Below are 23,010 nucleotides of genomic sequence, written 5' to 3' on the forward strand. Positions count from 1 at the left end.
ATATATAATTTGCGTTTTTGGAAACTTTAACGGTGCTGTCAACTTTGGAAAAAGTTATTCCAATTTACTGAGTTGAGTTGGCATTGTACAGAAATGGACAGCCATATTGGTCTAGAAGTATTAATTTTTAAATTATTATTTTTTTTCCACTTTTACGGGGTAACGCACTGTATTAAATATGTAAGGTCATATCTATGTGGGTTTGATTACAGAAACTAATAAAGAATTTTCTAAATAATGAAAAAAAGGAATAAGATAAGACTACAAGAGCAAGAAGCAATTTAAGTATGTTAGGGGACCATTTTCATCTTCAGAATTAAGGATTATTTTAATCTTACATCATTGCTTTTCTCTTTTACTTTCCTTTTTAGTTTTATTTTAGGATTCCCTATTTTTAATGTTCATACAGAGATTTCTTTAACTGAAATACCGAATAGTTTCTCTGGTGTCAAAAACTATAATAGTACACAGGATCCTAATGAGATAATTAATAATGTGAAATAGGAAGTAAAAGGCTAAAGGTGTAGGGAAAGTGGGAAGGGTGGGGGAAAGGTAATAAGGGAGAGGAAAAAAATATGAGAAATTGAAAAAATGGAAATAAGTGTTTGCAAATGGGGAGGGGAGGAGGGGATGAAGAGCGGGCAGGGACAAGGGGAAAAAATGAGAATCAAGACCTATTATGTAAAGGTACAGGATCCCAATAATGAATGTAACTGTATTGTATACCTAGATTGTACCAATAAACTCAAAAAAAAAAAAAAAAAGAAACATCTTGATGGGGGAAGAAACAAAGATGCCATAAATGATAAATATGTAAATAAATCTACATATTAAAGGATGCACACATGTTTGTCTGATGACTATGTCAGTAGGTGAGAGGAAATTTTCATCTCTATTATAATTTTATGAGACTATCATATATGCAGTCCATCATTACCAAAATGTCATTATGTGCTGTACGACTGTATACAAAAAGATAATGAAAAGAATAGTAAAATCTAAACCTAAGATAGTTAATGCAACTATATTAATATCAGGAAAAAATAGACTTTAAAAAAAGAAATACAACTTCAGATAGAAACACAATAAACAGTAATTAAAAGATCAAGGAGAATATATGATAATCTTAAAATTGTATATGTACCTAAAATTACATACAAAATTATAAAATTGAAAGGACAATTAAATCCACAATCATAGTTGGAAATTTAACTTACCTATTAGTAACTAATGAGAGTAGTAAACTATCAATAAAGATATAGAAAATGTGAATAATACTAATCTAATTTAAACAATTTAACCTAAAGAAAATATATAATAAAACAATAGCAAAATGCATTCTCTATTCTAGAATACATTGAACTTTTACCAATATATAAAATACATTCCACCATTAACAGGCTTCATAGAACTTAAATCATAGGGTATGTTCTCTGCTCACACCTGAATTAAGCTAAATATCAATGAAAAGATTAGAACATCCCCAAATGTTTGCAAGATAACAAATGTATTTCTACATAACTCATGAATCAAAGAAGAAATCACAATGGAAAAGAGAAAACAATTTTAAATTCAAGTACTTTCATATATTGCTGGTGGTATAGTAACTCTAGAAAAAGTTTGATGCTATCTAATACAATTGAAGATAAAAATATCCTATGACTTAAAATTCAGCTTTTAGTGCTTTACCCAGCATAATTGCATATGCACTATATTCATAACTACAAAAGAAAGAAAAAATATAAATCTTCATTAAAATGAATTTTTGGCATATACAATATGCATGTGTTCTACTGTACAGTAATGACAATAAATGAATTTCGCAGAAAAATATGCATGAATTTCATAAGAAATAATAATTGAACATAAAAAAACAGATAAGTCAGACATGAAAGAAGACTTAATATGTGCTTGTATTTAGTTTAAATGCTAGCAAGATACATTTATAGGGTTTAAAATGGTATGAAAAAGGGCAAATGGATGCACCTTGAAATCACACTTTTAAGTGAAAGAAATCAGACACATGTTTAAATATAACATTGCTTCTATGGTGTGAGAAATTGAAAGGGTAAATAAGGATCAAAATGTATAACAGATATTGGGAAATAGGAATAAAATGTTAAAATGGGAAGGGGAATAATGGAAGGGGGAAGGGACAGAAAGGAAGGTATAACAAAAAACAGGCAATAGAAGGGAAAAACTGGAAACAAAGCTTCTGTAAATAAGGAGGGAAAGAGAGGTCGAAGAGAGAGGAGGAAATGGAAGGAAAAAAGAACAAACAAGATATGTACAGGTACAAATTCCTTATGATGAATGTGATCATTATGTATATCTAAAATGTACCAATAGAATTAATTACCAATAAAATTAATAAAAAATAAAATCATATGAAAAAGATACTGATTTAAAGGTAGCAAGGAAGGTGATGTATAGAGTTTCTGAGGTATGGCCCTGTAGTGGCTAAATATGTATGTTCTATGATTAGCTAAAATTTACTCATATTTTCTATATTTCTATGTATATACAATAAAATACTAAATGAGTAAGTAAAACTATCTTTACTGAAATAAGTAATACAAATACAACATTTTAAAACTCATGGGATGCAGTTAAAAGATGGCTTAGCAGGAAATTCACAGTCTTAAATACATATAAGTGAAGAATGTTTAAAATCCATGATCTAAACTTTTCTCATGAAGCTAAATAAGTATAAGGACAGCTCACTTAATCAGAAACAAAGTCACAGTACACATAAGAACAACACTTAGTGAAAGAGAAAATTAGCAAACTAGAAAAAATTCAAAACTACCAAAGAACATCTTTTGGAAATTTTAATGAAACTAATAAAATCTTTAAAGCCAGTTTAATAAAAAGGAAGAAAATAGGCTAATTACAAGGCGCAATCAAAGCATAGCAAATGTTTAAATTTTTTAAATGATATAATAGTAAAAGATACATGCCGTCAAAATAGTCCCCTTTGCTTGGAACTCATCCCATCATTCTCGACACTCTGAAGCAGTTATTAAAGCCTTTTGTGTCATGAGGAGGTGTGACTAAAAATATGATGAATGCCACTGCCAAGTGCCATTCAACAGAAAGGCAGGTTTGTAAAAACATTATACTATGTCCCCATCTTTCTCACTCACCAAATTTGGCACTTTGTGGCTTCTGGGTCTTTCCAAAAGTCAAAATGAAAATGAAAGGTAAATGTTTTCATCAATTGATTCAGGACATCCACTCAGCCATGACAAGGCAACTAAAGACACTGAGAAAAGGGAACTTCCAGGACTGCTTCAGAAAATGATAAGAATGATGGGATAAGTGTGTAGGGGTCATTAATGGTAATGTGCTTTTTACAGGGGCCAGGGATTTAGCTAAGTGGTTCTTCTGCCTGCCTTGCAAGTGTAAGGACACGAGTTCAATCCCTGGTACAGAAAAAAAAGTCTACAAACATTTAAACATTCATGTATATTTTGACCACACATCATATCAGTTTGAATTTTAAAACTAGGAGTCATAACAGATACTAAAGATATAAAATTATAAGTTGATAAGATCACATTTTTAAAATTTTATGAGCAAATTTTAAAATTTACATAGAATTCTAAAAATATTCAAAAAGCACAATGTAATGAAGCTAAGAAAGGGGATGAGAAAGCCCAAACAATCCTTCCATATATCAGGTTTGCACTGAATCTATGACATAAAACAACCCCAAAGGCTCTCGGACATATAACATTCTCCCTTATAAATCTGCATGTTGATCTATCAAGGTTAGCTGAAATTGTCTAGATTTTTCTCTAAATTTCTGAGCTGGGTTTATTGTGCCATATATTTCTTCAATCTGGAAGCATACAGCTGTGTGATGAAATATTCTCAAAGGAGATGACAGAAAAGATCAAATGGGGTGAAGGGAGGGCAGGGATATGGGGAAAAAATAAGAACCAAGATACATCATGTAAAGGTACAAGATCCCAATAATAAATGTAACTGTATTATTTACTTTAAATGTATCGATAAACTTGATGGGGAAAAAATGAAAGATCAAACTAAACCCATTTAGATATGATTAGAGACTTTCCTAGGAAGACATTTTAGACCTAGTCAATCACTTGTTTAGGAAGACGCTTATATAAAATCTTTCTGAGCACAGAAAATGAGAAACCTCTCCAAATCAATTTATAAGGCCATTATAACCTCGATAACAAAAACCTGATAAAGATATGCAAGATGGCAGGATAGGTAAATGTCTTTCATGAATTAAAGAAATTTATATCAAATCCTATAGCAAATCAAATAGATGGCAGTATAATAGACTTATACATCAACACCAAAAAAGCTATTATTAAACACAATGGTATAAGTAATATTGGTAATGGTATTGGTAATATATTTGTTGAATGAAAAAAGTGACATACAAGAAGGTATACACTGTATATTCCATTTATAGAGAGTTTTAATAGAAGCTAACTAATCTGAGTTGATAGAAGATCTGGTACCACAGGAGAGATTGATGGGGAGAAGTTATCAGGAATCTTATGGAGACTGTCAATGTTTTCTATTTTGACCAGGGCAGTGGTTACACCAGTTCATTTATTTATAAAATTCTATTGCACTATACCTTTAAAATTTAAGCATTTTACTATATGCATGGTAATCTTATATTTAAAAGCTCCCACTAATACTTATGACTTCCTGAGATTTTGAATATGTAGTTATTAATTCTCTTTCACTTTCAAAATCCATGACTCTACTGCCAACTTTCAGTAGTTGATTAGAATCTTTACTATGTCTCCTTAACAACAGTAGATCAACACTAAAAACAGAACTAAAAGCTTTAGATAATATAGAATACATCTAAAAATAGCTATAACAGCTTAAGTGAAAAACATTTAAAAGACCATAAGCTAAATGGCCAGCAATTTTCTTGCAAATCTTTGTAGTGAGAGGTAAACTAGTGTTTTAATTAGAAGAATAGCCTACTTTATACCAGGGGCCAACAAAAACAAAAACAACTAAAGCTGAAGTATTACAAAGCCAAGTTGGTAGATAAATATATGATTTTCAGCTCTGGAGAACAGCTAATCTAAATGTCAAATTATGTAACTGAATGTTTTACCCTCCACAGTTTCAAAGAAGTAGAAATGCCAACAGTAGAAATTTTCAAGTTTAGACAAAATTTATGAAATAGAAAAACCACAGTTGAGACTGAAAATCTGTGTTCTAGTTCTGGGTAAGTCATTTGCTAGCCACATAATTTTGGAAAAGTCATTTAAAGTGTTTATGCTTTTATATCCGCTTATAAAAATGGTATTAATATTATGTACTCCCAATATTATAGGTAGACTATGTATACAGTGGAATTAAATTTTTGTAATTATTATCACTATTATTCATTTCCCCATTTTATTTTTTCAATATTTACTATTAGGATGGTTTCTGAAAGCTCTTGTTCTAACCCAAATTATTTGGAAACTTCAAAAATCCACATGGATTCCTCTGGGCAAATGAAAACATTGGAATTGTATGCTAAAAATGTGCTGTATTTGTATAACACATCACAGGAGACAAATTGAGATTATTCTCTTTTCAAAATGGAAAATTCTCCCTAAACAAAACTTTCCTTTAAATTTGTTGCTTGAAGAAAAATAAGGCATTATTATAGGATCATACCAATTCAATGTTAGCTAGAATTTCCAAACTTATTACCTCTGTCAAATGTAGCAAGCCTATGAGAACGCCCCAATTTTCAGTTTCATTGTGTTTATCCACATCCAAATACCCCATGTCACTAAGTCATTCTCTCTAAACTCATGTTGCCCAACTCTTCACTATTAAGCTGTTTCTGACAGCTTTAATTTACCAGCAACCCTAACTAGATGTAGAATGCTTTTCCTCTTCCACCAGCCTGATTCATTCCTACACATGTTCTGAGACTCAACTGAGGTGTCACTTCTAGGAAGCTTATTTAATTCTCAAACACACATAGGTACTTTCACTGTGCTGCTTCTGCAACCTGCATGTCCCATTTCAGCATTCATCACGCTACCTTGTGAAATGCTTATTAACTAGAAAGTACCACGAATATTCTTTAAGGATAAGCCATCTTTGTCTCCTTTGCAATGTGGCATTCAGTGGGCTCCTGTTGTAATGTTTGCTAAATAAGTGAATAAATGAGTGAATGTATAAGTGAATAGATGAATAAATTAAGTAATATCTGATTCTCTTTCACTGGCTTCCATAGCTTTCTTCTTGTCACTTAGGTCTTCCTGGATTTTTTCCTTCCATCTATAAAAAAAAACCTACTCATCTTACAGCTCCTACTACAGCCCTACCTTATACATATTAGAGTATAAGCACTGAGGACATAATAAAAAACCTTTACTTCCACTCTCAAGGATCTTACAATTGATTAGAGAAGAGGTAAATACAAATAGTTCCTGTGGTATAACATTACCAAGACATGGCAGAGTGAAGTACAAACCCCCATAATAGTGACAACATAAAATAATATAAACAAAGCCCAGATGCAACCCAGTATACAGAGTATACAGAATATGTCTAACAAGGGCTAGGGATTTGGCTTAATGGTTCTACTTTCTGCCTTGCAAGCACAAGGGCCTGAGTTCAATCTCTGGTACCACAAAAATTAAATAGATAAATAAATAAATAAATAAATAAATAAATAAATAAATAAATAAATATGTCTAATGGATTCTAAGCTTCCTAATAGTTTTGACAATCTGTGACTCTGTGAGATTTTAAAATATTCTTATATAACTTTTCCATGAAATGATCCTGGCCCTGTGAGTTGCCCTCAGTAGGCAGACAGAAGGATAAAACCCTCAGAGAAACTGAATTGAGTGCTCTTGGCTTATCAAAGAGGAAAAATATGTACCTAGCTGCCATAAAGTACAGTAGTAAGTCCTTGGGAGATGAACTTAGGACAGAGACTCTTTTCTGTCAACACTGTCAGAAGCAACCTCAGTCAATGTCACAAGTAAACTGAAATCTCAAGAAAAATATGTTGTTGCTTTTGCTGAAGATGATAAGGCCCTAGTAATCATGTAGTTCTGTTAGACCCCACACGGGATGTGGTCTTATGTTTTAAAGATCCGATATCTTAGAAAAATTACCCTGGCAGGTCAGCATTTTAATGATTTCTATTCCTCCCTGTTTCCAAGACAAAGACATTCCATAAAATCCAAGGCAACTCATCTCTTTCAATTAGTTTCTCCAAACTATGATTCCCACCCTCTTGCTTTTCTCATTTTCATCTAATCACTTTTCTGTTCCATTGCCACACACTTAGACAAGTTTCATTCACTTATGTTTAAAACATTTATTGAGTTCTTATTATATGACCAATATGAATTTCTTGAAGTTAGTCATAGGTGTACCGGGGTGGGGTGGGGGAACAAATGAACAGTCAGGGAAGAGGAGAGAGTTTCAGATAGGAAAATACATACAACGATCACAAGTTAGAAAGAGTACTCAAAGAATTAAGAATATCTCAGAATGGCTAGGATATAGAAGATGGCAGAAAAGTTGCAAAGGGATGAAACTGGTAAGCATGGTTTGACTGCCTATAAAACAGATGATCTTGATTTTGCCTCTTATTAGCTATGTGACCAATTTCTTTATCTGGAAGATGGAAATAAACACTCCTTCTGTCTATAGCACTTGGTGCCTAGCATTTAGGGGGTACTTAAATGTTCATTGAATTTGCATCCTGGTACAGAAGAGGGGAAAATGGAACTAGAAAAAATAGAGACAATAGAATTGGACAGTTTCAACTTCATGTGATAAAAAAGTGGATTTTTTTAGTAGTCCAAAGTTTCTAGTCTGGCATTTTCTGAGATGATAGACCAAAATTCAGTCCAAGTAACCAAATCCTGTGGCTATTATGCTTTCCTAAAATTCAGGGTGTGGAATCACCCCAGCAGCTTCCTTATCCCTCGTGTTGTGAGTTGTGCACAGAGCCCTAAGAAAGTTGCCAGCCATGAGATTCTTTTCCCCTCCAATGCAAACACACATGGCACAGGCATATGATTCCCATCTGGATCCACCCCCGACTTCCGGCCAGGAGGCTGCTGTGTAGGCAGGAACGTCTGCTTTTGAATTTGCCAGCCTAACCTGGCACCCTAAGCTAGCCTTCTCTAAGAAGTAAAACACAGAGCTGGCAAAGCTCACACTTACGTAAATTCTTTTCAGAATCTTATCCATCTCTATTTCTTTCTTGCCCTGGCAAAAGAGGTTGATCTAGGCAAGGAATAAATCTGCTCAGATCAAATAAATGGGTCATTATTTCTGGAAGAGAACAGATAGACTTTCATTTAATCCAAGGAACAGATGCGGGACCATGAGGAGAATGGGCTGAAAGTATCACCCATCACCCTAAGGCCATTAGGTCCAGGGGTTGTTATTCAAAGCAAAAGATCCCCCTCTGGTTCCCTGATGGCATCAGTCCCCAGCCACTCAGAACTATTACTATCATTATTCCTGCTGGATTCTATGCCCCAGTCAAATTGGCAACATTCCTTCTATTTGCAAACAGATTGCAAAATAAGAACCCCAGGAAGAACACAGGCTGGCCAGCCTCCAAGGACTTTCAGCAGCAATAACTCTAAATCAGAGCTGTGTCCTATCCCCAAACAACAGCAGGTGCTGGCATTGCTTCCCAAAGGCCTGGATCATCAGGATACCTGGACTCTTTCCTTTCTTCCCTCCCTTCCTCCCTTTCTCCCTCCCTCTCTTTCCTGAAATAAGCAGCTTGGGAAAGAGAGGGGAAATGGTCATGGAATTTACAAGGAAGATTCGTGATTGGGAGTCTTAAACTTTTCATGAGTTTTTTGACAGGAATGATTTATCTTCATGAAGGCTAGCCTGGCACATAGAAATTTTACTTGAATAATTTTCCTTCAAGGTTTTAACCTTTCAACTTTTTTCTCTCTCAGTCTGGTATTCACAATCCTGTACAATCCAGCCACTTGTTATGTCCTACTTTCTGTTTTGAAGTAATCCTGCACAAACTCCCTTTATTCAGGTACCTGCTTTATTTTCAAACATGAACAAAGATTAAAACAACAATAACTATGGCTACTGCCATTTACAAGCTGTGTTAAGTGCTTTATACATATTTTCTAGTTTAATCATAAAAAATCTAAGAAGTCTTTATTTATATTCCCATTTACATTTGAGTAAATTAAGACTAGGGATTATAAGTAACTCACCTATGGTTATAAAGTTAATTTGTGAGCTATCTGTACTGAAGTATCATTTATTGTTTAAAAATATTTTTATAAATAGATCCTACTGTCTCCCTTTTAAAGGTGATGGGATATTATAGTTTGTGTCTAGATGTCTCCCCAAAGCTTCATGTGGTCATAGGGCTTTTTTACAGGTGCCTGAATCTAGAGTGTGTGATGCTGGGATTGAGGATGCGTGATTACAAAATCAGCCCACTGGTTGGTCTGGCACTGCCTAGTATTTGAAGTTAGTTGCAGTTAATATCATTTAACTCATTAGGTAAAAACATTTTATTTATTTCAGTAGACTGGTTGCTTTTTCTTCCATTCCAAAATATATATTAATATCATTTCTGTTCCTATCATATTAGTTAGGACTTCCTGTACTTACAGTGTTGAATATGGGTGACTCAAGGTGACATTCTCCTATTGTATATGGTCTTACAAAGAAAACATCAAATTTGTAGTCATTAAACAAAATGTTAAGTATATGCTTTTGGTAGAAGTCCTATCAAATTGAGGACATTTGTCTCCAGTCCAAGTTTGTTAAAAGTTTTATTTTATGATCATAAATGGGCATTGAGTTTAATCAAATGTATTTTGTTTATTAGACTGGGTTTTAATGCCAGCTTTTTCCACAATTTTGTGACCCAAGTCAGTTAACTTTTTTCCTTAATTGGTAAAATAGGAAACAATAATGTTTCTTGGGGACGCTATGCTGAGATATAAAAAACAAAATAAAAACAGTGGGCTAGATATATGACATTAAAAAATGAGACAAGAACACCTTTGTCTTGGGAACAACTGGAGAGAAATATGTATTTTCTAGTGATTTCCTAAACAAAACACTCACAGGTTTATGTTAATAGACTCTGCTCCCCCATACAGGAGTCAAGGTGATTTTTTCCAAAACACAAACTGACCATATATCACCACTTTTGAGAGCCCTTGTATTCATTCCTATTTGCAAATATTCCAAGCTCTATCATGGCATTTTGTAGATTAGGTAATCTTTGTCACACACATGTCCAGATTCATTTCCTCCATTCGTGTGTTCTAGGTGAGCCATGATACAATGATAGCTAACTCATTGTACTATTCTGACTGATGCCTTATCAAATCTCTGCTTATTTTGTAATGTTCATTAATGAACTTTGGAATCCTTCTCCGACACTGCGGTAAGAAAATTTTCCTTTATATCTAGATCCTCTATGCTATTCCATTAGTCTATGTACTATCAAGGTGTCTGTTTTTGTGCCAATACCACACTATTTTGATTATTACACCTTTGTAGTATCTCTTGAAAGTAGGTAGTACAATGTCTTTTTTGTGTGGGCAGTGCCATATAAATTTTAGGATTGTTTTTCTAGTTCTGGGAAGAGACTTGTTGGTGTTTTGATAGGAATTTTGATAGGAATTGCACTGAATCTACAGATCATTTCGGGTAATATGAATATTTTAACAGTATCGATCTTTTAAACCCATGAAAATAGAACATCTTTCCACTTTTTATTATCTTCTTTGATTTTTTCATCTTTGGTTAAATCTATTCCTAGGCTGCTGGGCTGGCTTACTTTTTGTTTTCCTCTTTCTATCTTTCTTTCTTTCTTTCTTCTTCCTTCCTTCCTCCTCCCTTCTTTCCTTCTCTTTCTTTCCTTATTTCGGTAGATGTTGTAAATAGGATTGCTATCTTGGTTTCTATTTCAGCTAATTTGCAATTGGCATATAAAAATGCTACCAAGATTTGCATATTGATTCTGTACACTGACACTACTCGAAAGCATTTATTCTGATAGTTTTTAGTAGGGTCTTTGTGGTTTTCTTTATATAAGATCAAGTCATCTGAAAAGAGTGAACTCAAGCATCTATAGCCACATGATTTTTAACAGAGGTGCTAGGGATGTACAGTAGAGAAAAGACAGTCTTTTCAATAAATGACACATGGAAATCGGAGTGTCACATGCAGAAGAATGAAACTAGATCCTCTATCTCTTGCCAGATATAAAACCCAACTAAATATAAGTAATCATATTATAAAGCTACTTGGTGAAAACAAAGGGAAAATATTTCAGAACATTAATATGAGCAAGGATATCTCCTGACAAGATGTACAAAACACAGGAAACAAAAGCAAAATTAGATAAATGGGACCACACCAAATTAAAAAGCTTCTGCATGGCAAAGGAAACAATCAACAGAATTGAGAGACAACTTACAAAATGGGAGATAAAATGGGAGAAATATTTGCTAACAATATGCTGACCAAGGATACCCAAAATATACAAGCAACTCTAAAAAGTTCAACAATAAAAAATAAAATAACCTGATTCCACAGGTAGGAAAAACCTAAAGAGATATTTCTCAAAGGAAGACACACAAATGCCCAACAGATAGATGAGAAAAGCTCACCCTTACTAATCATCATAGAATTGAAATCAAAACCACAATAACATAACACTTCACCCCAGTAAGAATGGTAAATATAAAAAAATTTAAAGATAAACAGTGTGTGGGGGGTGTGTACACAAAGGTAATTAAATCAGTATGCCAAAGAAATATCTGCACTTTCATGTTCACTGCAGCACTACTCATAATAGTCAAGAATTGGAAAAAACCCATGTGATGAAGGGATAGTAAACAACTTTAGCTAATGAACAGATAGTGAAAATGTGGAAAATACACACAATGGAATACTATTCAACCATAAAAAGAAATGTCATTTGTACCAACATAGATGGAACTGGAGATCATTTTGTTTAGTGAAACAAAACAGGAAGACAAATTTTGCATGGTCTCACTAATATGTAGAATGTAAAGATATGCAGATCTCATATAAAGTGAGAGAAGAATGAGAGGGATTGTCCATACTGACTAATAGGTACTAAGTCACAGGTCAGAGTAAGAATTTCTGGTGTGCTACTGCACAACAGAATGTCTCTAGATAGCAATAATGTACTACAGATTTCAAACTAGAATAAAGGCTTGAAAGGTGTCACCATAAAGAATTGGTAAATGTTTAAGGAGAGACATATGCTGAACCTAATTTAAACATTACACAATGCACATATGTAATGAAACATTACATGGTACTTCACTGATGTGTACAATTTTCTTGTTAAGAAATAAGAAGAAACTCTCCCCCTGTGCTTCCACTGCTCTCCCCTGTGCTTGCCTCTGCTATAGCTTTAGCAACTGTGATATCACTGTCTGGCTATTATCTGTTTCTCCCAATAAACTGTGAGTTCTTTGAGGACAAAGACCATGTCTTACTCATTTGTGTTATAGAATACGTTATCACATGTTTGCTACTTTATTAAGAAAAGTCCACATATGACCTTTGTGTCAGCATGCATTATGCAGTAATCAGTATTTCTCATTTCACAGTATCATGTCTGATGAGAGACATCAAATTTTTCCTGGTTGTGGAGCAATCAGACCTTCTGCTGCTTTCCTCTCCAGAAAAAAATGTAGGCAGTTCTTCTTTGCAGGGATGCTTGTAATTCCCTCCCTCCCTCTTTTCCCCCTTTTTTTTTTTTTTTGGCAGCAATTCAGCTGAGGAGTAGTAATTATGAGAATATCTACACTACAATTATTGTAGCACTTAACTCTGTATTGACATTTATCAAAGAAATAACTCTTGGAATTGAAGAACAATGGTGTGTTTTCTGTCTTTCTTTCATGTGCACTTTTTAAACTTCAAAGTCTATCATCACTTTTGACATATGTCTTAACAGTTTTGAAATACTAAGATTTCCTATTTTTGGAGAAACTCTTGATACATAAGAAGTATTATATTGAATTCCAGCGTGAGTTATTTAGCTAGAAAGCATGTGGGAATTTATCACAGGAAGAATCCTTGACATGGCAACTGAAGAAGGCAGGCAGGTACCCAGGGGAAATCTAGAGGTCATCTGGCTGAAGATATTTATCAATGCCTAATTCTGTCTAAAACACAGGATGGGGCTTGGAAATAGGCAAAGATGAAAAGGAAAATTCATCCTGACTACACTCGCAACCACATTATTTATCCAATATTCCATAAGTGGCTGGTAGGTTGGAGGATATCTAACTAAAATGACTCCCTGTTCCCCCTCACCACAGACATACAACTCTGGACCTCACTCCAAATATCGGAAGAAAATGTACAATACCTATTCAGTAAAGCTGTTGTTAAAATCAAAATGAAAATGAGTAGTGTGTGTAATACCACTTTTAAATTATAAAACCTATTAATGTTACAATAATAATTACTGAAAACATTTTCAAGATTTTTCCAATTTATTATTGTTTATTACTTTGCTCAGAAGCCAGCATCTGAGAATATAAAAGCATAGCATGATTATTACAATTATTATAACTACATAAGACAATGAAGATTTGTCAGTATAGTATGCTTATGGTACTTACACATTTTTTACTATGTTGAACTAATTTACTAACTGTACTTAGGTTTCATGAGCACCTTCTAGATGTCTACACTGTTCTAAGCATTTTAAAGATACTAACCAATTTAATTTCACAAAATAGGTGCTACTATATTTATTTTATAAACAGGAAACTGATGCAAGAGAAGTTAAATAACCAAAAGTTATCAAGCAGAAGAATTGACATTTGAATTCAAGCAGCAAGTGCACCTCAACTCTTGGAGTAACTATACTGAATGAAATCAGTTTGTCTTAGTTTCTGATATTATACTGGCATCTTCTTTGAGCTTCTCTTTAACTCAATCAATTGGCATATAAAATTATATCCACATTATAGGATATATGACTATTTCTTGCAAAAAATCAATTACTCATTTAATATATTATTAAAGATCAGAAGAGTGTAATCAATATTGCTAATTATTACTGAGCTTAGAAAATAATGACTTTAATATGTTTACAGGATAATACTGAGAGAGGTTAAGAATTCAACTTTCTGGTCTCCCTTACCCAGCCCATTTAAAGGCCTTTTCCAACCCTTTCATATGAGTGGTTGTTTGAACAGGAGGCTCCACCAAGAAAGGAAAGGCTCTGCTCACTTACTGAGCAATGAAAATCCTAGAGTCCCAGACTTTGTTATTCTAAGAAAACTAGGAAAATTGCTTTGCATTCACAAGGGACCTATTGTTTTAAAAAAAACCCATATGGTATCCTTTATAATAAAACTTTAGGTATTGTTGGTTTGAAAAGAACAAAGAAAAAGAAAACAAAACTAACAAACAAAAAAGAAACACAGTTAAGCTTCCTCCTGAAAGGAGTTTATTGTATGAATGTTCAGACATCAAGCCCAAAATCTAGACAAAACTACTCCAACTTCCTTCAGTAAAGTGGAATTTACTGAAAGAATGTTAAAATATCAGGCTCCAAGTCTGAGTTTCGTGGTTATTAGAAAATAGGTAAATAGTTTCTTTCATTCCTCATGGCCTTAGTTTCTGCTATGTGCTTGCTTTACCCTTTACCTCTCTTCAATAGGCTTTTTCTACTTCTTACTTGGATCTGAACATCATAGCTTTTAAAAGATGGTGGCCTTTGAACCAAATTAACTGCAGTTTCTAGCTGCTTCTCATGTGAACCAATGAACACTCAGTATACAGGGACAAAATATACAATTGGCTCAATTTGAATCAGGTAGATACTCTTAGTCTATTTGTGGATTCACATAGCGTGGCAATGAGACTATCTATGGTCGGCTGTGATGGGGTCATCCAGAACCATGTGTAAGATAGAGAAGAAATTATGTGCATCACAATTACAGTGTTATTGATCTGGAAACAATTCTATGGGACTTTCATTCCTTATTTCAGTTCAAAACATCTAGAGAAAAACTCTTTGGTCTTAAAAATGCTAGTGACCATGAATTGCTGTGGTAATTTTAATATAAACTAATAAAAATATAAAGCAATTATAATTAACGATATATTTTAAGTATTTTAATTTCATCTTCTCTAGGCATTCCCCAGGTGTACTTAGGGGAGTTCCCATTTAGATAAGTTTGTCTCAATGTACAGTAAATATTGAATATGAATAATTTTAAGATAATTTAACCTATACTATGGTAGCTACTTACTTTATTATTATTCTTATTATTTTGAAGATCACACAGTGAAGACACTCAACTTTCAAGAAACTAGAAGGTCTCCCAGTTTCACTGTTACCCAGATGAATTTCATTGTTTAAATTGGGGGGAGATTAATAAGCATTTGTGTTTTTTTTAATTCATTAAATTTATTGGTACCTTTTGGGTATATAATATGATGTCATTCTTCCCTGGAAAATTGTACCCTTACATGATATATCTTGGCTCTTTTTTCCCCATAGTCCCCTGGCCTCCCTTCTACCCCGCTGAACCTCCCTATTTACAAAGATTTTATTTTCACTTTTTCTTATTTTCATATTTATTCCCTTCCCTTCCCCTATCCCCCGCTTCTCCTTCCTATTTGGACCTTATTTTCCTATTTCACATTTTGATCATTATTTATACTTGAAGTTTCTCACACCAGACAAACTCTTTGGTATTCACACATGGGTATTACTGATTTCACTTAAGAGTATGGCCATGGTGTGCATCCATTTAGCTATAAATGCTTTTAATTTTTCATTCTTTATGGCTGAGTAGTACTCCATTTTATTAAAGAAAAACACTTCTATATCTAATCTCTAGTTGGTGGGCAGTTGGGCTGTTTTCAAAATGTGGCACTATGAACAGAGGTGCATATATATACATATATACTGTGGTATGATTCTTTTAATTCCAAGCAGGGTAATATCTGGGTCAAATCACTGTGGTATGATTCTTTTATTCCCAGCAGGGGAATAGTCAGGTCAAAAGGGACCTCTAATCTTAGGAAGAGTAAGTAATCAATGTAACAGAATCTGGGTGAGAAAGGGAAAAAAGTACTACGAGAGGAGGTCAGGTGAGGGAGGCTGGACAAGTAAAGCCTTCATATAATTTTTAGGATCATTTTATTCTGATATGGTGGGAAGTCACTGGAGAGTTTTGAGTAAGACATGACATAATGTGACATGTTTTTAAAAGATAGCCCTGCCCACTGTTTTGTAATAGACTTGGGGAGTTGCAAATGCAGAAGCAGAAAGATCAATCTTAAGGCTTTTCTAGTAACCAAATTATGGTTGTTTGGGCTAGGGAAGTATTAGTAGAAAAGCCAATTTAATTTTCTAAAAGATTAGATGAAGAAGTAGAAATCTGAGATATAGAGAATTGCTATTCAGACCTTGTTCTAACTGATCAAAAAATTTGTCCTAATCGTGGCCATAATCAATAGAATTGCATAAACCTCTCCTTAATCTGTTTACATAAACTAAGCCTTGAAGGATAAATAGAATTTAATTAAGAGAGAAAAAGTCTGGTACTGTGACATTCCTTTAAAGTATTAGAATGTCTCAGCAACACAAAACTCTACAACTCTCACAGCTCTTCTGACTTTGTAGAAGGCAACACAGACTGGCTAAGTTGATTTATATTTGTTGAGCACCTTCTATATGTTGGGGACTATTCTACACACATTTTTAAAAACCTCAAATATAGTTTAGTAGTATATATAATATTATACCCATATTGGAAATAAGGAAAGTGATGTTCAGAGAGGTTAATAAATGCATCCAAAGTCATCCAGTGAATAAATTCAGTAACTTGGAATGGGATTATATAACAGAACCAGGCTCCAAAATCCTCATGGATTAACCAGTACAGTACGTTGCATTCTAAGATTACTCAAAGCCCTCACTTTCTCACAGGTAAAGTTGGAATAATAATAATAATAGTTACTACCTTATAAGATTGTTGTGAGCATTGCAAGAAATTATTATTTAGCCTAATATATATTAAGACATAGATATCAGCATTCTCACACTTTAATTTTATAATTGTTAGTTTTATCTCATCCTCTTGAATACTCTTTTACATATTAGTAAATTAAATTTCAATAATGTTTAAATGTCTTGCCATGTCACAGAAATAGATAGATACAGTAGCAGGACTTCATTTCAAATATTAAGACTTTCAGGGTTTTAAAAACTCCTGATTGCCTTTAATGGATAAACAATAAAGGAATATTTAAGGGCAATCTATGTCATCCACAGTTTCCAGAAATACTACTTAAATGCCTATGAAAACCTGTGATTTAGATTGAACTTAGGTAGAAGAATATACATCTTTCTGATATATAAGCAATACTTGGAAAACATAATTTTAAAATGTTACACTCAATAGATATAAAAATAGAAACTACATCCAAATACACTTAACAAAAATGAATAACTTGCATAAATAAAGTACAATGTATGGGAAAAGATACACTATATTCCTGGATGCACAGTTTTAATAACGTAATGTGTCAACTCTGGTTATTCTATAGATTTAATGTAACATCAAAGAAACTTCCAAAGATTTTTTTAAATTGTGAAAAATAATTCTAAAATTTATGCTTAAAAACCTAAGAATTTTTTTAAAAAAGAGAATAATGATGGCCATAGTTCAAAAACTGTTATATAGATTTAATGCAATCCCAATCAAAATACCAATGACATTCCTTACAGAAACAGAGAAAGCAATGCTAAAATGCATATGGAACGATTAGGGCACTAGAACATAAAAAGCAATTCTGAACAATTAAGGCAAGGCTGAGGGCATCACAATCCCACACTTAAAGTAATACTACAAAACTACAGCATAATATTGGCAAAATGGAATTAATATGAGAAAAAGAAAAAATGGAAACAAAGTCTTTGTAGATAGGGAGGGGTGGAGGGGTTGAAGGGAGGGCAAGGAAATGAGAAAAAAAGAACCAAGATGTATTATGTAAAGGTACAAATTTCCAATAATGAATGTCATTGTATTGTATACCTTAAATGTACCAATAAAATTAATTTTTAAAAAAATTGTAGATCAATGGAACAGAAAAGAAGATATAGAAACAACACCAGGAGCATTGTTAGTTTTGACAAAAGGGCTTAAATCCCTGCTCTGGTAGGAAAGAGAGCCTCTTTAAAAAGTGCTGCTTAGAAAACTGACTATCCACATGCCAAAGTCAAACATGGACCTCTTACTACACACGAAACTAAAAGCAAAATGGATCAAAGATCTAAACATTAGAACAGAGACACTTAATCTGGTGAAAGACAAAATAGATAAAATTCTGGAAGTCATAGGTGTAGGCAAAGACTTTAACAAAACCCCAAATGTACAACAAATAACACCAATTATAATCAAAAGGGATCACATCAAATTAAAATGCCTCTGTGGTGCTGGGGATTCAGTTCAGTGGCTCCACTGCCTGCCTCGCAAGCACAAGGTCCCGAGTTTGATCCCTGGTACCATAAATAAATAAATAAATGCCTCTGCACAGAAAAAGAAACCACTAACAGAGCGAAGAGACAACCTACTGAATGGGGAAAAACTTTTGCCAGCTATTCCTCAAAGGACTAAAATCCAGAATATGTAAAGTACTCAAAAAATTAGACCCCTCAAATTTAAAGCTCCAATTTAAAAAAATGGGCATCTGAAATGAATAAAGATGTCTCAGATGAATAAATACAAAGAACAAATAATTAAATGAAAAAATGTTCAAAATCACTGGCCACTTAAGAAATGTAAATTAAAACATAGATTTCATCTCACTCCAGACAGAATGGCTACCATCAAGAAATCAAACAATAACAAATGCTCATGAGGCTGTAGGGAGAAATGAACCCCTTTCCATAGTACGCTCAACTATAAACTAATACAAACACTATGGGAATCAGCATGGAGATTCCTCAAAGATTAAAACTAGGAATTCTATTTGACGTAGCTATCCCCTTTCTAGAAATCTTCCCATAAGATGTAAAGACATCATACCATAGTTACATATGCATACCCATTTATAGCACCAGAGTTCATAATAGATAAATCTTGGAAACAGCTCATATGTCCATCAACAGATGAATAGATTAAAAAATGCGGTATTATCTCATCAAAAAAAGGAAAGAAAAGGCTCAGATCCATGCAATCAGGAATGAAAAAGGCAAAGTCACAATAGATCCAATAGAAATCCAGAGGATTATTAATACCTACTTTGAAAACCTGCACTCCAATAAAATGGAAAACACAGAAGAAATGGACAGATTTTTAGATACTTATGAATTACCAAAGTTGAACAAAGAAGATAAAAACATTTTAAACACCCCAATTACAGTCAGTGAAATTGAAAAGGTAATTAAAAATTTACCAACAAAGAAAAGCCCAGGCCCTGATGGATTCACTGCTGAATTTTACAAGACATTTAGAGAAGAACTACTGCCATTACTCTTGATACTTTTCGATGAAATTGAAAGGGAAGCTATACTTCCAAATTCATTCCCGGAAGCAAGTATCACTTTGATTCCCAAACCAGGGAAAGACGCAACTAAAAAAGAGAACTACAGGCCAATCTCCTTAATGACTATAGATGCAAAAATCCTCAATAAGATACTAGCAAACAGAATACAGAGGATTATCAAGAAGATCATACATCCTGACCAAGTCGGATTTATTCCAGGGATGCAAGGGTGGTTCAAAATACATAAGACAATAAATGTAATACATTATATTAACAAAGTCAAGGACAAAAACCATATGATCCTCTCAATAAATGCAGAAAAAGCATTTGACAAAATTCAACACCCATTCATGATAAAAACCCTGTAAAAAATGGAATAGATGGTCTATATCTCATCTTAATAAAGGCTATCTATGAAAAACCAACAGCCAACATCATATTAAATGACCAAAAGCTGAAAACCTTCACGTTAAAATCAGGAACAAAACAAGGATGCCCACTATCACCACTCCTCTTCGATATAGTTCTGGAAATATTAGCCACAGCAATTAGACAAGAGAAAGAAATTAAAGCAAAAAAGGTAGGAAAGGAAGAAGTTAAACTATCATTATTTGCTGATGATATGATACTCTACATTGAAGATCCGAAAAACTCCACCAAAAGACTTCTAGACTTAATTGACAGATTCAGTAGAGTAGCTGGATACAAGGTCAACACCCAAAAATCAATAGCCTTCTTATACACCAATAACAGACTCACTGAGAGAGAAATAAGAGAAAAAATTCCTTTTACAATAGCATCCAAAAAAATGAAGCATCTAGGAATCAGTCTAACAAAAGAAGCAAAAGATCTCTACACTGAAAACTACAGCACTCTGAAGAAAGAAATTGAAGAGGATATAAAAAAATGGAAAGATATCCCCTGCTCCTGGGTAGGAAGAATCAACACAGTGAAAATGGCCATACTACCAAAACTGCTATACAGATTCAATGCAATGCCAATTGAAATTCCAACACTATATTTCACAGAACTAGAAAAAAAGAATCCAAAAATTCATTTGGAACCATAAGAGACCTAGAATAGCAAAAGCCATCCTAGGCAACAGACACATGACAGCGGGTATAACAATTCCCAATTTGAAACTATACTACAAAGCCACTGTGATAAAAACAGCATGAAACTAGCAGAAAGAATCAACAACTGGGATCTCATCTTATTAAAAAGCTTCTTTTCTACAAAAGAAACTATCAGCAGAACTAAGAGACAACCTACAATGTGGGAAAAAATTTTTACCAGGTGTTCCTCAGACAAAGGACTATTATCTAGAATATATAAAGAGCTCAAAACAATCAGCTCCCCCAAATATAAAGACCTGATTCAAAATTGGGTATCTGAAATGAACAGACATTTCTCAGACAAAGAAGTAAAAACATCAAGTAAATATATGAAAAAATGCTCCACATCACTGGTCATTCGAGAAATGCAGATAAAAACAACACTGAGATTCCACCTCACCTCACAAAGAATGGCTGCTATCAAGAAATCACATAATGACAAATGTTGGCGGGGTTGTGGGGAGAAAGGAACCCTTCTGCATTGCTGGTGGGAGTGCAGACTGGTGCAACAACTATGGAAATCAATATGGAGATACTTCAAAGAGCTTAGACTGGAGGTTCCATTTGACCCAGCCATCCCTCTGCTGGGTATCTTTCCAAAAGAACTAAAAGAATCATATCACAGTGATGTATGTGCACCCATGTTTATAGTGGCACAGTTTGTAATAACTTCAATTTGGAAACAGCCCATTTGCCCATCCGTTGGAAACTGGATAAAGAAGATGTGGTTTTTCTATAAAATGGAATATTACTCGGCCATAAAGAACAAGAAAATAGATTCATTCGTAGGAAAATGGATACATATTGAAGATACACTTCTAAGTGAAATAAATAAGTCACACATGTGTAAATACCGAATAGTTTGTCTGATGTGAATAAATTGCAATAATACATAAGATCCTAATAAAATTACTGACATTGTGAATCGTGAAGGAAGGGGCTAAAGATGTAGGGAAGGTGGGATGGGTAGCGGAAGGGTAATAAGGGATAAGAAAAAAATGTGTGATAATGAAAAGATGGAAATAAAGTGTTTGTAGATGGGGAGGGGTGGAGGGGGTGAAGGGAGGGCAGGGACAAGGGGAAAAAATGAGAACCAAGACCTGTCATATAGAGGTACAAGATCCCAACTATGAATGTAACTATACTGTATCCCTAAAATGTACCAATAAACTCAATTAAAGCTGAAAAAATGTGGTATTTATACATAATAGAGTACTACTGTGCCATAAAGAGGATAAACCTGAATCATTTGTAGGAAAATGAAACTGTCATATAGGTACAAGATCCCAACTATGAATGTAACTATACTGTATCCCTAAAATGTACCAATAAACTCAATTAAAGCTGAAAAAATGTGGTATTTATACATAATAGAGTACTACTGTGCCATAAAGAGGATAAACCTGAATCATTTGTAGGAAAATGAATGCACCTTGAGACTTTAATGTTAAGTGAAGTAACTCAGATATACAAACTTAAATATCATGGTTTCTCTTAAAGGAAAAGTACAAACACACACACATACACACACAAATTAAAATAAAACACTCAAAGTAAAACACAGATAATAGGAAAAAAGACAAAGAAAAGAAGGTTTTGTAGTCCCATGCAGATAATGTACCTAAGAGTGTAATGTTATAATTGTCTTACATGTTTTATATGTTCTTGAGCCTGTTAGTCTGGTTTTTAATATGTATATGTGACAATTAAATTTATAAGGTCTTATAAAATAAATACATGAATCTGATGTGGAAAAATGAAAGAGTAGATGAAAATGTTAAAAATATGAGAATTAAAATGTTATGTATATGAACAAGTCCCCTGCAGTGAATGTAGGCATTATGTACTGCAAACACTAATAAAAGTCAAAACTCATGTAAAAACACAAAACGAATAATGAATAGAAACATGTTCAAATATTAAAATATAATACAAATAATATATATTACAATACTACAGATATTGTAATAATAATCCAAAGATGTACAGTGACAAAAACAAACCATATAGAAAGTCCTATCATTTGCTATCAAATGCATTTACTATCCTGTGCCTATCTGTGCCAGGAACTATTCTAGGCTCATTAAATACAGATGAACAGATAAATGAAATTTCTAGTGATCTAAGTCAATGAAAAATATGATAAAAATAAAGTTAAAGTAAAAAAACAATAGATTATCCAATAAATGTTATTGGGAATCACTGGATAATCATTGAACTAAAGTTACATTCTTACATCTAACTTTATTAAACAAAATTAAAATTAAAAGGAGAAGAAAAGGCATAGAGCTCTTGAAGAGGGTATAACATAGCAATTAGTCATATACTCTTGGAAATGGAAGGGTCA

The 23,010-nt window shown here is 33.5% G+C and overlaps 1 protein-coding gene and 1 long non-coding RNA gene across 5 annotated transcripts in view; one reads left to right on the plus strand and one right to left on the minus strand.

The window, feature by feature from the left end:
• The window catches only part of LOC104852533, a 35,291-nt gene extending 26,262 nt beyond the window's left edge, over nucleotides 1-9,029 (plus strand). Inside the window, exons 4-5 of the long non-coding RNA XR_777515.2 lie at nucleotides 5,129-5,233; nucleotides 8,958-9,029. This is a non-coding gene — a long non-coding RNA (uncharacterized LOC104852533). The remainder of the gene's footprint in view (nucleotides 1-5,128; nucleotides 5,234-8,957) is intronic.
• Agbl4 (ATP/GTP binding protein like 4) overlaps nucleotides 1-23,010 on the minus strand; it is a 1,213,327-nt gene that overhangs the window by 696,080 nt on the left and 494,237 nt on the right. The window lies entirely within an intron of this gene.

This window comes from Fukomys damarensis, unplaced genomic scaffold (genome assembly GCF_012274545.1).
Source record: "Fukomys damarensis isolate Sample0158 unplaced genomic scaffold, DMR_v1.0_HiC HiC_scaffold_23, whole genome shotgun sequence".
Classification (NCBI taxonomy): domain Eukaryota; kingdom Metazoa; phylum Chordata; class Mammalia; order Rodentia; family Bathyergidae; genus Fukomys; species Fukomys damarensis.